We start from the raw sequence: 14,463 nt of genomic DNA, 5'->3' as shown, positions 1-14,463 counted from the left end.
GCCCACGGTGCTGCTCTTTTAGCTGACACAGACGCAAAGAGCTTGCATTTCCCATCATTTGGGCTGTGGTAAAGGGGTGCAGTTTCACTCAAGACAGGAGAGCCAGGAATCCTGTGATGGCCCAGCATCCCCCTGTGCAGAGGGAAATGAGGGAAAATCACACCATTCGGGCTCCAGCGACGAGAACTACTTCCCAGATCTCAGACATGACAAGGAAGGAAGGAAGGAAGGAAGGAAGGAAGGAAGGAAGGAAGGAAGGAAGGAAGGAAGGAGAAATAAGCCACCAGCTCAGCTGTCAGGGCTCTTACTGCCACACAGTTCCAGCTTTATCACCGTTAAAAGGGTGCGGTAGTGACATTCACCTGTACCATAGCATCTAGGGAGGCTGGGGAAAGAGAACTGAGGATGAGGTTGTCCTGTATGTAGAGTGAGATCTTGTCTCAAAAACAGTAATGACTGGGGCCTGGCCAGATAGCTGAGTGAGGAATAGAAATGGTGCTTGCTGTCAAGCCTGGGTTCAATATCCAGGACTCACTAGGAGGGAACTGACTCCTGTCAGTTGGCCCCTAGCCTCCTCGTGTGTCCTGTGGCATATGCATGCCTCCTCTAGCCATGCTCCAGATAGATAGACAGATGGATGGATAGATAGGTAGGTAGATAGATAGATAGATAGATAGATAGATAGATAGATAGATAGATAGATAGATTTAGTAATAATGCCCACAGTCATCCCTGTGAGCCTCACAGAGGCTGAGCCCCTGAGAATCTTTAGTAAACACTGGAAACTAGAGCAACAAAGTAACAGGCCCAGGCCTAGGAAGTACTTCAGGGTGACTGGAGGCCCAAGCAGGGACAGAGCAGAGAATACCTAGGAGGAGCTAGAAAAGGGGGAATTTGCTTATTTGCTTGCTCTTCATGAGAGCCACCCATTGGACCTGTCTTGCTACGTCCAGAGGCATAAATAGGGCTGTGTCTCAGGCACATGAGAAAACATTTCCCCTGCAGAATACCTGTCTTTCTTACCTTCTTGGGATTGCCTGATAGAAGCAGGAATACACTGATATCATGTGCTACCAAATCAATTCATTTTTTTGTTTCTAAAACATATTGCAGAGAAACTCTGCATAACATCAGAGCTCTGGAAATTTGTGTTCATTGATTCAAAACAAACAAACAAACAAACAAACAAGAAATCTTGTTCTGTAGTTGTTTCTGTTGGTTAGGGAGAAAAATCCTTCTAGAGCATGATAAAAATATTTTCCAGGCCTGTGTTTTTCTCCAAGCCTAGCCCTCTGGGTAAATGTTACGCATTCTAGGGACCAAGGGAATATGTCTAACTGTGTCTTACAAACTTGCTTAATTATAGATTCATCTTCATCCAGAAGGCAGGAACTTGGCGGCTAATTATGTAGCTAGATGTTCAAATGGCAATGGCTGTGAGGCTCCCCACACTCCCAGCTTTGCATAGAGCTACAACTGTCTATAGGAATTCAGTAGTGGCAAGACTGATCTGGGTTTAAGCCTGGACAATCTTTTGTCACTGAGTCTAGTGACTCTAGTGACTATGGACCGGAGATGATGCCAGGCACTACCCTGGGTGCCTGTTTCTTTAAAAAGTTATGAAACCTATCCATATGCAGGCCGATAAAATACGAAAGTAAAGGATTTTAAAGGGCACTATCAGGAATGAACTGAGTCCCTTAAACAAAATGCCTGGACTATTGCATTCTAAAATGTCCCTCCCTCCTACATGGAAGATCCTGGCTTGGTGTCTGGCACCTCTGAGGGGCTTGGCGAAAGATGTTATGTTTGTCTTAGTCATATAATATCGGTCTTCAGGACTGTTACTGGCCTCGGTTTGTATTATGGTCAACTCCCCGTTTTATAAATGAGGAAACCAAATGGTCACATCGTCAGTCAGTGCAGGAAGAGGAATGCTGAATTCTTGTCCCTGTATCCTCTGTTTGTCCTTCACATCCCCAGGTGGTTTGGCTAGAACATTGCTTATGGCATATTAAGCAAGTAGGTTTGGAGAGGGCTTCATCTTCCGAGCATCTCGGCAGCAAGCAACGAAGCTGCTCCAAAGGCAGATGCGTGTGTCCTTCCCTCAGGCTGCAGACCACTGAGACAATGGACCCCGGGAATCAGACTTTCACTAGAAAGTTTGCACTGGGGAAAGGAAAGGCTGGATCCTGGTGGCAGCCATATGGGAAGTCTGAGATGACGTCTCACCGGGCTGACTCCCAGGACAGACCAGGAAGCTAATAGCTGAGATGATGGATCGGTGACAGGACCACACCTTCATCAGAAATACTTAGGCATACACACACACACACACACACACACACACACACACACACACACACATATGGTATATATAGTAAATATAAGTAGTATATGTATGATATATATATATATATACATTATATATAAATGTGTGTGTATATGTAGGTATCTATTTTCCTCTATTTAAACCTAAACTTCATGTTAAGACTCAAAAACGGACTCAGGGGGTCATCAATGGACATCTTTATTTCTTCCTCTTCCCAGTGTGGGCACATTGAAGGTGCCTGCCTTCACCATTCTTCACTGTTAGTTGTCTCTCTGATTGACCCATTAGGGATCAGCAGCCAAGCCTAGATTATTAGCCCCAGCTATCCCTTAAGACCCACAGTTACAGTTCCTTTTTAATGGTCATTCTCTTTACGTACAGGGCAGAGATGGCTAACTGATTCCAGCCAAGACATCATGTCTTCCTTGCAGACATAACTGACCACAACTTCCTCATCTGACCCTTGCAAACTGTGTGTTTCCATGTAGTTCAAGAGTAAGTACAAAGAGATATAGGATCCTCCTTCATGTGTTTTATTACAGGACAGCTGTGCCTACACCTAGAGACTGCCGCTCTTTCAGGCTCCAGGTTGGGACCTGTTAGTTAGTCTTGAAACAGTTTCAGTGGGCCAATAAATGAAATAAAAGAAAATTAAAAATATCAAAGTGCATCACCAGCAGTAACAAATAGTGTTCTGTGAAGTTGTTGCTATATATGTGTGTGTAAACTGATTTATGTACTTCAGTAGCACAATTTTTAAAATATTTTTTAGTGAGTTGTGTAGGCAAAAGACCAACAGCTGCTGCTGTTACCTGCATCTTAATTTTTTCTCAACTTTTAAGGTACCCGTTCATTCATTCTACAAGTATCTGTTGAACACCCCACCTGCTAAACGCCAGCCGCTGTTCTAGGTAACTGAGATGCAGCCACTAAGAAGACAGGTGCCCTGTGCTCTACGGGTTTGCTTTTAACGAGGGTAACACAAGTAAGACCGGGTATGCTCCAGAGTTCAGGAAATGTGAATGAGGAGAGAGAAAAGGCAGGCGGGGCTTCCATGATCAACGGCGCAGAGGAAGTGCTGTAAACATTGAGGTTTACATCCTTACAGATTTTTCTCACCCCAGTGCTATTTATCTTGCAGCTTCAGGACCTCTGGGGACGAAGTGTGACATAAACAAACGTGCAGGGTGAATGATGAGCACCATCCAGCCTCCTGACTCTTGCTTCTCTCTGATCCTGCTTCCTTCTTCCTTCTTTATATCACCCCATGGCCTTGTCCACACAGCCTCTTCTTCCTCTCCGACAGAAACTACGGAACCAGTTCCTCAGGGCCAGAGTCCTCCACCTGCATTTAGGGAAAGGCACGGTGGCAGTTTGGCCTTGCTTGCTAGAAAGGTCAGCAATCAGGGTTCTATAGAATAGAATACTGACCTTTAAATGCCTTTACTGTGTAGACTGCAGTGTGCCACCAGTGAGCTAAATGCTAACAGATTCTGGTATTGTCCTCTGGAATTGAGAAATCTCCTAACTCAATGTTGTGTTTGAAAAAAAAAAAAATCCCCAATTATCTCTGATTGGTTAATAAAGTAACCGAAGAGCCAATGACAGAGGAGACAGTAGGTGGGACTTCCGTTCCCCCACGGGGGATGGGGGTCCCAGGTAGATGGAGAGAATGAGGGTGAAAGACAGAGAGAGAAGAGAGGGGAGAAGAGAGAGAAGAGAAGCAGGTCTCCGTGCCACGAGGAGGAGGCCACTATGGAGGAGTCTTCTTGGGGACAAGACGAAGCAGAGACAGCCAGGGTGAGATTAGAGGACACGTAACCGGCCATGCAGCTGGGAGGTAGGCCAGTCTACATAATCGAATTAGAATAGACTGGTATCTGTCCAGTTATGGTGCTTGAAGCTTGTTATGAATGTAACAGGTCTCTGCGTCATGTTTGGGAGCTAGAGCAAGCATAGAAGAAAAAAAAAAAAAAACATTAATCACAACATTAGTTGTTCGTTATTGTTTTTACGTGGTTGTGTGGTGCAAACCTGGAACTCCTGATCTTCCTGTGGTCTCTGGAGAGCTGAGATTAGAAGGTTCTTGACACTACCTGCCACCTTTAGCGACTTAGATTATAGATTAAAGCACACACACACACACACACACACACACACACACACATCCCAAAACATTGAAGCCCAGAGAGGTTGTGACTTGTGGAAAGTCTTTGTGAAGGGCAGTGAAAACGAGTCTGAAATGCCTCATCTGAGGGCTTCAGATTGGCTCCCGTGTCTGCTATCCACTTAGCCCTCTTCCTCAGCTCACCATCTAGTCTTTCCGTAGGGTAGCTTGGTGGGCATGCTGCAGTTTTGCAACCCCGTTAGACTCTTGTGAGGGGCAAACTGGCTAGCCTCATGCTGGCTCAGGAGATCACTAATCGTATAAGTGCCTTTGGATTCTGTGGTTGCTACACACAAACAAGATGAAACTAGGGCCTTTCCAGAACCAGCGTTTCCATGTGGGTGCCTCTGGCTTCCTTACTTCCTTTAGCAAACTATTTAATGAAGTAACTGTATCTTTTAAAATGGGGAGGGAGGGAGGCAGGCTGGGAATCAGAGCTTTGAGATCAAGGCGAGGAACTTAAAATCAGGAGGCCAAGGCAGAAGGACCCTGCACTGTAAGGCAGGGGAAGAGCTGCACCCTGGCCCCGGTTTTGACAGCTGACTGTGGTTGTTAGTGTTTCTCCCTGTCTGAGCCTGGCCTTCTCTTCTGCGGTGACTCACCGCCAAGCAGGCTATTTACAATCGCCTTAGAATGACGAGGTGTTCAAAAAGACCCCTTGCAGTTTCTACTGGTTTTTTTTTTTTTGTTTGTTTGTTTTTTTCCTATTTATAGGTCTCTTGACATGCCTGCCAGTCACTCCTTCATTACACGTATTTCCTCCACTAACCGGTAGTGCTTAGCCTGTGTTGTGCCACCTATAAAGCTTCCGGAAAGACTCTTGGTCTTTGCCCTAATACTGTGGCAGCCGGCAAAGACCATTTGCAGCAACACTTTTTGCTGACTGTATACACACATACATATATTATTATTATTATTATTATTATTATTATTATTATTATTATTTGCTCGTGTTTGGGGGAAAAGCAGTTCCAGAACAGTCGCTGGCTCAGGCCAGCATAGCAGCCTCCTGTGGCTCATGCTTTTGCTTAGTGTGAAGAAGAGAGATATCATGCACAGCTCTGCATCCTGCACCGTTTCCTGTACGGTGTGGTGTGGTGTGGGGTGTGTGTGTGTGTGTGTGTGTGTGTGTGAAAAGCCACTGATCTGGACTGCCGCTGCATTCTGCTGCGCCAGCGCATACCATCACGAGCCCCTCCTGCTTACAGCTTGGCCCTGCTGGCACCGATGAATTTGGCATGCAGAGTGGCTGCTTTGCCCAGAGGGAGCAGTTTTCCTTGACAAAGAATTCGTTCGGACGGCGGTCTAAAATTCACAGATGCTAAAGGCAGGCAGAGATAAATCAGAGCCGCCACGCACTGGAGGTCAGGGAGTCTGACTCTCTGTTGAAGGTCACGAGGCTGCAGAAGGGGAAGGGAACAGTGCGTTTCGCCGAGTCTCGTTCCATCTTTGTCCAGACCCCGGTGTGACGGAGGACGACGGGCAGCGAGAGGTGGATCTGCCTGTCTGGACTCAGGAAGCAGTAGATGGGGGAATTGAACCCGGGTCCTCTGCACCAAACGCCGCGCGTTCTTCCCTCTCCACCGTGCCCCCTCTTGGTGAACAGGCTGACTCCCTGGGATGTTACATAAGCCTGTAAATCACTCTGAGATTCCTAACTAATGTGCCCGTATGGAGAACAAGGCATTACCTCCAAGGGCTACGGTGCAGTGGCTGAAGGTTCCAGGCTAGCCTCTGTGTGGGCATTATCACTTGTCACCTAATCAAGTGAAAAAGCAAGGCTGGTCTGAGCACCATCCACAGACCTTTTCGTTGACTAGGAGAGTAGCAGAGGCTGGTTTGCGCTGGGAAGGTTATTTCTCAGCCCCGCCCCATGTTGAGAGAAAGGGAAAGGCCCCAGCCATGCTCCCTTGTGATTTCCCATCCTCCACCAGCGGCTTGTGTGCCCCTGGACGATTGGCGGCATGCCCAGCCCACATGCCTTGTCCAGGCAGGACTGCTGGAGAGAATCTGCTCACTCTGAAGCCCTCATGAGTTGAGGTGGGAATTTCCAACTTCCAGGCTTATTGGCTGGGAGGCTCTGGGGTGTCTTCTGGGGTGACTCTAGAGACGGTGAATATGTTCAGGGCACCCTGCCTGACACAGGTCCCAGGGTCTTCTCTCAACCTCTCAGATCAAGTTTTAGTCAAATGCTTGTTTCCAGCAAATAAAGACCGCTTAATAACACAGTACAGAGATAGGGAATAGGCCTGGCTAAATGAAGCAGAAGTAGGAATGGGGAGGAAGGGGTGGAGAAGAAGATTACTTATCTTGAAATTTAGGAGTTTGAAAATGAGATACTACAGTTGGGTGGGGTGGCTTATGTCTCTAACTTCTGTGCTTGAGATGTTGAGACAAAGATTTCCATAAACCTGGGCTACACTGTGACCAGGTCAGTCTGGGCTAAGGAGAGAGACCATATCTCAAACATACACACCCACCAAAAACAAACCAAGACCTACCACAACTCAGTAGCAAAAAGAAAAATGAAAAACTCAACTAAAAAAAAAAAAAAAAAAAAAAGACTAAGTACTTGAACAGATAGTTCTGCCAAAAATGTGGTCAATATGTATATTAAAAAAAAAAAAGTTCAAATGTACCCAGGCATAGTGGTGAAGGCCTTTAATCCTAGCACTCAGGAGGCAGAGGCAGGTGGATCTCTAAGTTTGAGACCAGCCTGGTCCACCTAGTGAGTTCCAGGACAGCCAGAGCTACATAGTGAGACCCTGTTTCAAACAAAACAAACAATAAATAAATAAAAGTTCAATATTATCATTAATTACTGGAGAAATACAAATTGAAACCACAATGACATATGTTACTCCTTTCAGGAGGACTGTTATTAAAAACAACAATAACAAAAATACAAGCACTAAAACAGACAAAAAAACGAAATAAGCAGTTCCTCCAAAGACTGGAGAGGATGCAGGGGAAGATGGAATCCTCACACACTGCCAATGGAAGTGTAAGATGGTACAGTTGCTATGGAAACAGCACAGAAGTTCCTCACATCAATAAAGAAATAGAACTACCATTTGACCTGATAATCCCACTTCTGAGTATTCATCCAAAAACGCTTTCCAGATCCTGAGATAATACTCCCAAGATATGAAAACAAATGAACTGTCCCTCAACAAATGAACGGATAATATGTGTACTATATACAGGTGTTGGAATGATACAGAACTCAAAAAGAAAGGGGACTGCATACTATGTAGCAGCATGGACAAAGTTTGAAGACATTGTGCTAAGTGAAACAAACCAACCATAGAAAGACACACTGTATAATCCCATTTACATGACTATCTAAACAGCCAAGAGTGAAGACTCACAGAACTTTGGTTGCCAGGGCCTGTTGGAAGGGATTTATGGGGAGTTACTAACTCAGGGAAGCAGTCAGGGAAATAAATAAGTTCTAGACATCTGTTGTACCATATTGTAACTATCTGAGATAGTAAAAATGTAATACTGGAATTGTCCTGAGTGCAGAGTTCACATCCAGTGCTCTTACCTTGACAAAAAAACAAATAAAACAAAACAGGTTACATGGAATGGTGAAGGAGAAGATGAAAGAGAGGACACTCTGAAAGGACTCTGGGTCTCTTTAATCTTCTGAGAAGATGGAGATGCCTTCGACTGACCTAGGGAACACATTTAGAGGTTAAGACTGTAATTCCAATTTCAGATGTGTGGGAGAAAGTGCCACCAGGCTATGATGTCATTTGTAGAAGTGAAGTGCCCGGTTTGCCAAAAGCATCTTCCTGAAGCTCTCACCACAGCGAGAAGCTCTGCATTACTCATTCCTTCGGCTTGCTTTTTCCAGAATCCTATTTTTAAAATGCTCCTGAGATCATTGGTACTTGTGCTATGTGTGATAATGGCATGCGGTTATGCACGAAAGGAACCTTCTTTACTGTTAGAAATACCTGCCAAAGCAGTTAATAAAATGAAATGCTGGCAAGGCTTGATTTCAGAGAAGATATATTGGGAAAGTATATTTCATATTGTGTGTATGTGCACACCTACATATATGGAGACAAATTTTGAAAGAGATCAACAAAACATTGAAAGCTGTAAAAGTTGAAGAACATACATGTGAGTTTATTATACTGTTTCCTCTATTTTTGTTATGTTTGAAAATTTTCACAGTTAAGATGTAATAGAAGTTACGCAGATTTTTTGCATTGTTCCCAGAAAAACATACGAGCCATTGCTTTTTTAAATATGACTTTAAAAAAATTATTTTTTATATATTATACAGTTTATTCACTTTGTATCCCAGCTGTAGGTCCCTCCTTCATTCCCTCCCCTTCCCACCCTCCCTCCCTCATCTCCTCCCATGCCCCTCTCCAAGTCCACTGATAGGGGAAGTCCTCCTCCCTTTCCATCTGACCCTAGCCTATCAGGTCTCATCAGGACTGACTGCATTGTCCTTCTCTGTGGCCTGGCAAGGCTGCTCCTCCCTCAGGGGGAGGTTGGTCAAAGAGCCAGCCACTGAGTTCATGTCAGAGACAGTCCCTGTTCCCCTTACTAGGGAACCCACTTTGACACACTGCTGGGTAGAGTCTTTCAGAGACCCTCTGTGGTAGGTTCCCATACTGCTTCCTGTTCTCTCCTTCCTCCAATGTCCATCCTGTTTGTCTTTCTGAGTGAAGATTGACCCCAGCCATTGCTTTTAACATCTGTGAGAAAACATAAAAAAACAAACAAACAAACAAACAAACAAACAAAAAACCAGTCCTGAAAGTATGTTTTCAAATTTGGTTGGGGAACGCAGGGAGGAGACAAAGGCACTGGGGTGGGATGTCAGCCTTCCTTTGATGTTCAGAAAGGGCTGGGCATTAATCAAGATAGTCACTTGAAAGAATCCTTCTCAATGCTATGCTTTTGAAAAAGTAAAGCACTCAAAAAAAGGGAAAGATAGAATATAAAGATTGTGACAGAATGTTTTTTTCCTTCAACACAAAATTTACAAAGCTCATGGGTAGCATCAAGAGACCACGGGATGAGCTAATCCTGTGGGATTAAGGAAAGAGGGTACATTGCTCTACCTCCCCTCTTTGGCAAGGAGTCCCAGGCCCTGAGTAGAGCAGGTGCTGAGAGCTGGAGGTTGCTTTTCATGGTGTTTTCCACTAGACAGAATTTTTAGTGAAAACTTCTTTGTCTAGGCGTATAAAAATAATTACTTAGGTCTTAAAAAATTGCCCCCCCCAAAAAAAAAACCCAATGAAACTATGGTTGGGATACATATATACAATGGAATTGATTTCAGCCATAATGAAAAATAAAATTGTGACATTTGCAGGAACTGGAATTCATTATGTTAAGCAAAATAACCCAGTCTCAGAAACACAAATGCCACTTGTTCTCAATCTGTGTACCATCTAGATTTAAATTTGTGAACGAGTGTGTAGAGTGCATGCAAATAGAAAGAGGGGATTAAGGGAGGAGGAAGAGATCTTTATGGAGGATGGAGGGAGTAATGGGATTCCTGTGACATGAAAGCAGAAGGGAGGGGAGGGGAGAGGCGGGTACATATGTTCTTATAAAAGTGATATAACGAGACCCATCATCTTATATAAATGCTGAGTTTAAAAATCAATCTTTAGAAACCCTCCATTTTGACAAAATAGTTTATGTTTGAGTTTTAGGCATTTTAGGTATACCTAAAGGTTTGTTAGGAGTTGAGTTTTGGAACAGAAGAAATACCTTGTCATCACTCTGCTCCGGGAGAAAGCACAGATGTCCTGCCATGTCTTACATGGTTCCATATCAGGGACTTTGCAAACATGACCTCATTTTCTTTTCTCCGAAGCTCTGTCCATAGATGAAGACACCAAGACTAAAGGGTTGGATCTTTTGTCAACTGGCAGTGATTTTAAACTGCAGGGGTAGTGAGAAAATGGCAAAGTTTCAAGTTCTACATGGTGGCTTTCAAGGTCCACTACACTCCATGGCCTTCAATTCATACCAGGTCATGGGGTTGTCCATGGCAGCTTGCCAATCCAAGAAGAAGCCCTTTACAGACTGCTGCCCACTGAGCAGGTTCCACAGAACACCGAGAGAAAAGAAAAAAAACACACCTCTGTGGGCAGGGACGGCAAGAGCTCACTGATGAAGTGAGGACTCCAGAGGAGGCACATAGTCTGTTCGGCCACAGCCTAGCGCTAGTGGGTAGTCCATAAGGCTGAAAAGCATATGAAAAGTGTTTAGAAAAACCCATTTGTGTTTCTCTATTTTTGAAAAAAAAAAAAAAAAGTAAACTTTAAGGACAAGTAGAGGAGTTGGTTGAGCAAATTATAATTATTTTCATTTATATAAAAATATAAATACATTTTATTTATATATGTATATTTAAACACAATATCATATTTTACTTCTTTAATATGTTTCATTTTTTCTCTGCTGGAGGTGGAACCCAGGGCTTGGGACATGTGAGGAAACCATTCTACCATGGAACAAAGCCTCAGTCATGGTTGTGATTTTCTAAGACACCTTTTATATGCAAAAAGATGGAAGAGAAAAATATATATGCCTTCTATAAGTCACAAAAATAATACATTATTACAATACTTTAATTTTTCATTATTTAAATTTTTTCCTATGATAAAATATATTCCTTTGAAAAACAGGAATAAAATACTAACAATTTCTTTAAAATAAACTCTCGTGACTTCATTTTACTTTTTAATTCTCATTTGATCTGGGTAATGAAGATGGATACAGCAATAAAAGAAGATATAAATATTTATAATTCATGTCGGGAACTTAAGCATTGTTTGGCAGGAAACCTGAGTGAGTCAAGATAAGACATACAGGTGATGCCCTCCGCCACAGACACTCGAGACATACTTCTCTTTGGCTGTCCTCCCCCTGCTTATTCAGGAGAAATAAGACACCGAGGTCTGTTCACAGAAACCCAGGACACCCCTGAGAGGAAACAGTTGCTCCCTAGCGTCAGGTCTTCCAGCTAGACCTCAGGAGCGGAGCGTAACTGTCTCAGTTAGGGCTCCACGCTGTGAAGAGACGCCATGACCACGGCAGCTCCTATAAAGGAAGACATTTCATTGGGGCTGGCTTAGAGTTTCAGAAGTTCAACCCCTTATCATCATGGTGGGAAGCATGGTGGCATGCAGGCAGACACGGTGCTGGAGTTTGATGGATCGGCAGGCAGCGGAAGAGAGAGCCATTGGGCCTGGCTTGGCCATTTGAAACCCCAAAGCCCACCCCCAGTGACACACTTCTTCCAACAAGGGCACACCTGCTCCACCCAGGTCACACTTCCTGATGGCACTCCCTAAGCATTCAAATATGAGTCTATGGGGGCCAATCTTATTCCAATCACCACATATACTAATATTTTTAATTAGTCTTCTCCCGAGTCTTTTAAGATAATACATAACATAATAGGGAATTAATTTGGGGGAGGTTACATTTATTTATTTATTTAGTATATATGGTTCATTCCCTCCACCATGTGTACTGCAGGGGTCAAAATCAGGTCATTAGCCTTGGTGCTGAACCTTTACCCACTGACTGGCCTGGTTTTTTGTTTTTGAAAAAGGATCTCATTTAGCCCAGGCTAGCAGAGGCTAGCCATGAACTCTTGATTCTCTGACCTCTACTTACCACATGCTGGGATTACAGGCAATCACTATATCCACCCCGCCTTTATGCTAGTTAACGAGACTGAACACTGTGCACATGGTGGTCCTTCAGGTGCGATGCATTTTAGAAAGGCAGAGTCACTCCAGGAGAAACCCTCAGCTTCTTACTTGGCCGCAGAACAGGTGCCCCGGATTATTAAGCAAGAGCTACACCATGCTCAGCCATAGCGTCCACCCAGAGTCCTGCCAGGGATAGGGGTTTGTCCCGGAGGATACTGAAATCAACTGCTGGGCTTCAGAATCTGAAATCCAGTGGTCTGTGCGTGCATGCATACATGTATGTGTATGTGTGTGTCCAAACGCCTACACCTGTGTTTGTGCACACATGTTAAATGTCCTGCTCCATTGCTCTCCACTGAGCGTCTCTCTCACTGAACCTGGGACTAGGCTGGCAGCCAGAAAGTGCCACCAATCCTCCCGTCTCTACCCACACAGAGCTGGGGTTCCAGGCGAAGTAAAGCTAAGGCCATGCAAAATGTGGGGCCGCTTGATTTTTCTTTGTTTTTAATTGGAAGCTTACATGGTGTTGGTGGGGTTGTTGTTGTTGTTGTTGTTGTTGTTTTGTTTTGTCATCCTTTCTTTTGCTTGATAATATTCTCCCCTCTATCAGTGACATCCTATGCCCTCCTTGCTATTTGTGGCTGACTGAAATATTTTGGCCATCAAGGTGCATTGGAGTGGTTAAATACCCTGGAAACTTTTTCATAAAACCACTAAACAGAGACAATTTTTTCTTCCAAGTATGTTTTTTTTTTTTTTTATCTTACTTAGAATTACAGACAATTTATTGTGGCTTGGCCACCCCGCTTTCTGTTTGAAAACAAGTTGTGTTTCTTCTTAATGGGCATGCTTCCTGAAGTGTGGGGTGCCGGGGATGCAGAGAACATGGCGGGGTTAATGCAGGTCGCCTTAGAGAGAAATCAGTGTGGACCTGAAGGAGGAAGAAGCTTGGCCCAAGAACTCCCGGGGCAGACTTGTGGTAGCAGAGGTGGTGGTGGGGTGGGGGGGGTGGGGGGGGTGGGGGGATCAGATGAGACACCTCCTAGTACTGTAGAAATAAGAATCAAGGGTCAGGAGCTGGAGAGATGGCTCAGAGGGTAAGAGCACTGGTTGCTTTTCCAGAGGACCCAGGTTCAATTCCCAGCACCCACATGAGAGCTCACTACCATCTGTAGCTCCAGTTCCAGGGGATCTAACCGCCTCTTCTGGCCTCCGGAAGCACCAGGCATGCGCATGGTACACAGACTCACATGCAGGCAAAACACCCACACACATAATAATAAGTTTAAAATCTTCAAGAACAACTCGGCAAGACTGGGTAAAGAAGAGATGCGACTCTCCACTCCTGTATCCCCATGAAAGTCTACGTTGCCCAGCTTTGGACTTAGATTCTGAATTTGTGCGTCGGGAGTAGTGCCGAGGGGTGTGGAGTATTGTTAGGGCGTATGTGGGAGAAGAGATGGAGGGGGAGGCAGCAATGTGTTAGATTCATCCACTCACCTTGAGGGGAGGAAAAGCAGCTGTTACTCATCCACTCAGCACTGCTGAGATGTCCCGAGATGCTCCGCTGGTGCTGGGATGTTGGATGGGCCGCATCTGATGTAGTCCTGGTCTCCAAAAGGCCTACATCCCAGTGGCGGCCAGGAGGGCATGGATTAACTAAATGATCAAAAATGGATAATTTGGGGTTATAATCAATGTTACAGAGGACTGGTCTATAGTGCTATGAGAGGTCAGAGCAGGACCTGTTGGTTGGTTAAGGGGCCGCAGGACTAGTTATGAAAGATGGGTAGAAGCACACTATAGAATGTAATGTTTAAGGCAGAGTGAAGAATGAGGGCAAAGGGACCGTGGAATGAATGAGCCAAAGGAGGGCTGGTGTGGCTGGAGCAGTCAGTGCTGAGGAGTGTGGAACTAAGTGCAGTGGAGGAGAAGGCAGCAGAGTGCACCCAAAGCCATAAATCATGTGAGGGTTTAATTAGAGGCGACAGGATCATGTATATTTAAAAGGTCACCCTGGCTGAAGCATGGAAAAGAACTGAGAAGTATAGCCAGAGTAGATGTATGTGAGAAAACCAGCCAGGAGACTGTCCCCAGGCAAAAGCCGATGATAGGCAATACTTTATCTCAAAGGAGAAAGCAGGGCATGGCCCGAGCTAAGAGGATTAACCTTATTGTATGCTAAGCCGATGACTGGCAAGAAAATGTCATCTTCTGTTTTGTGGGGAAGGCAGTGTTCCTTCCAAGCCCAAGTATGT

The sequence above is a fragment of the Psammomys obesus genome, unplaced genomic scaffold (genome assembly GCF_907164565.1).
Source record: "Psammomys obesus unplaced genomic scaffold, mPsaObe1.curated_primary_1811, whole genome shotgun sequence".
NCBI lineage: Eukaryota > Metazoa > Chordata > Mammalia > Rodentia > Muridae > Psammomys > Psammomys obesus.
The sequence above is the reverse complement of the archived record's forward strand: the minus strand, read 5'-3'. Positions refer to the sequence as shown.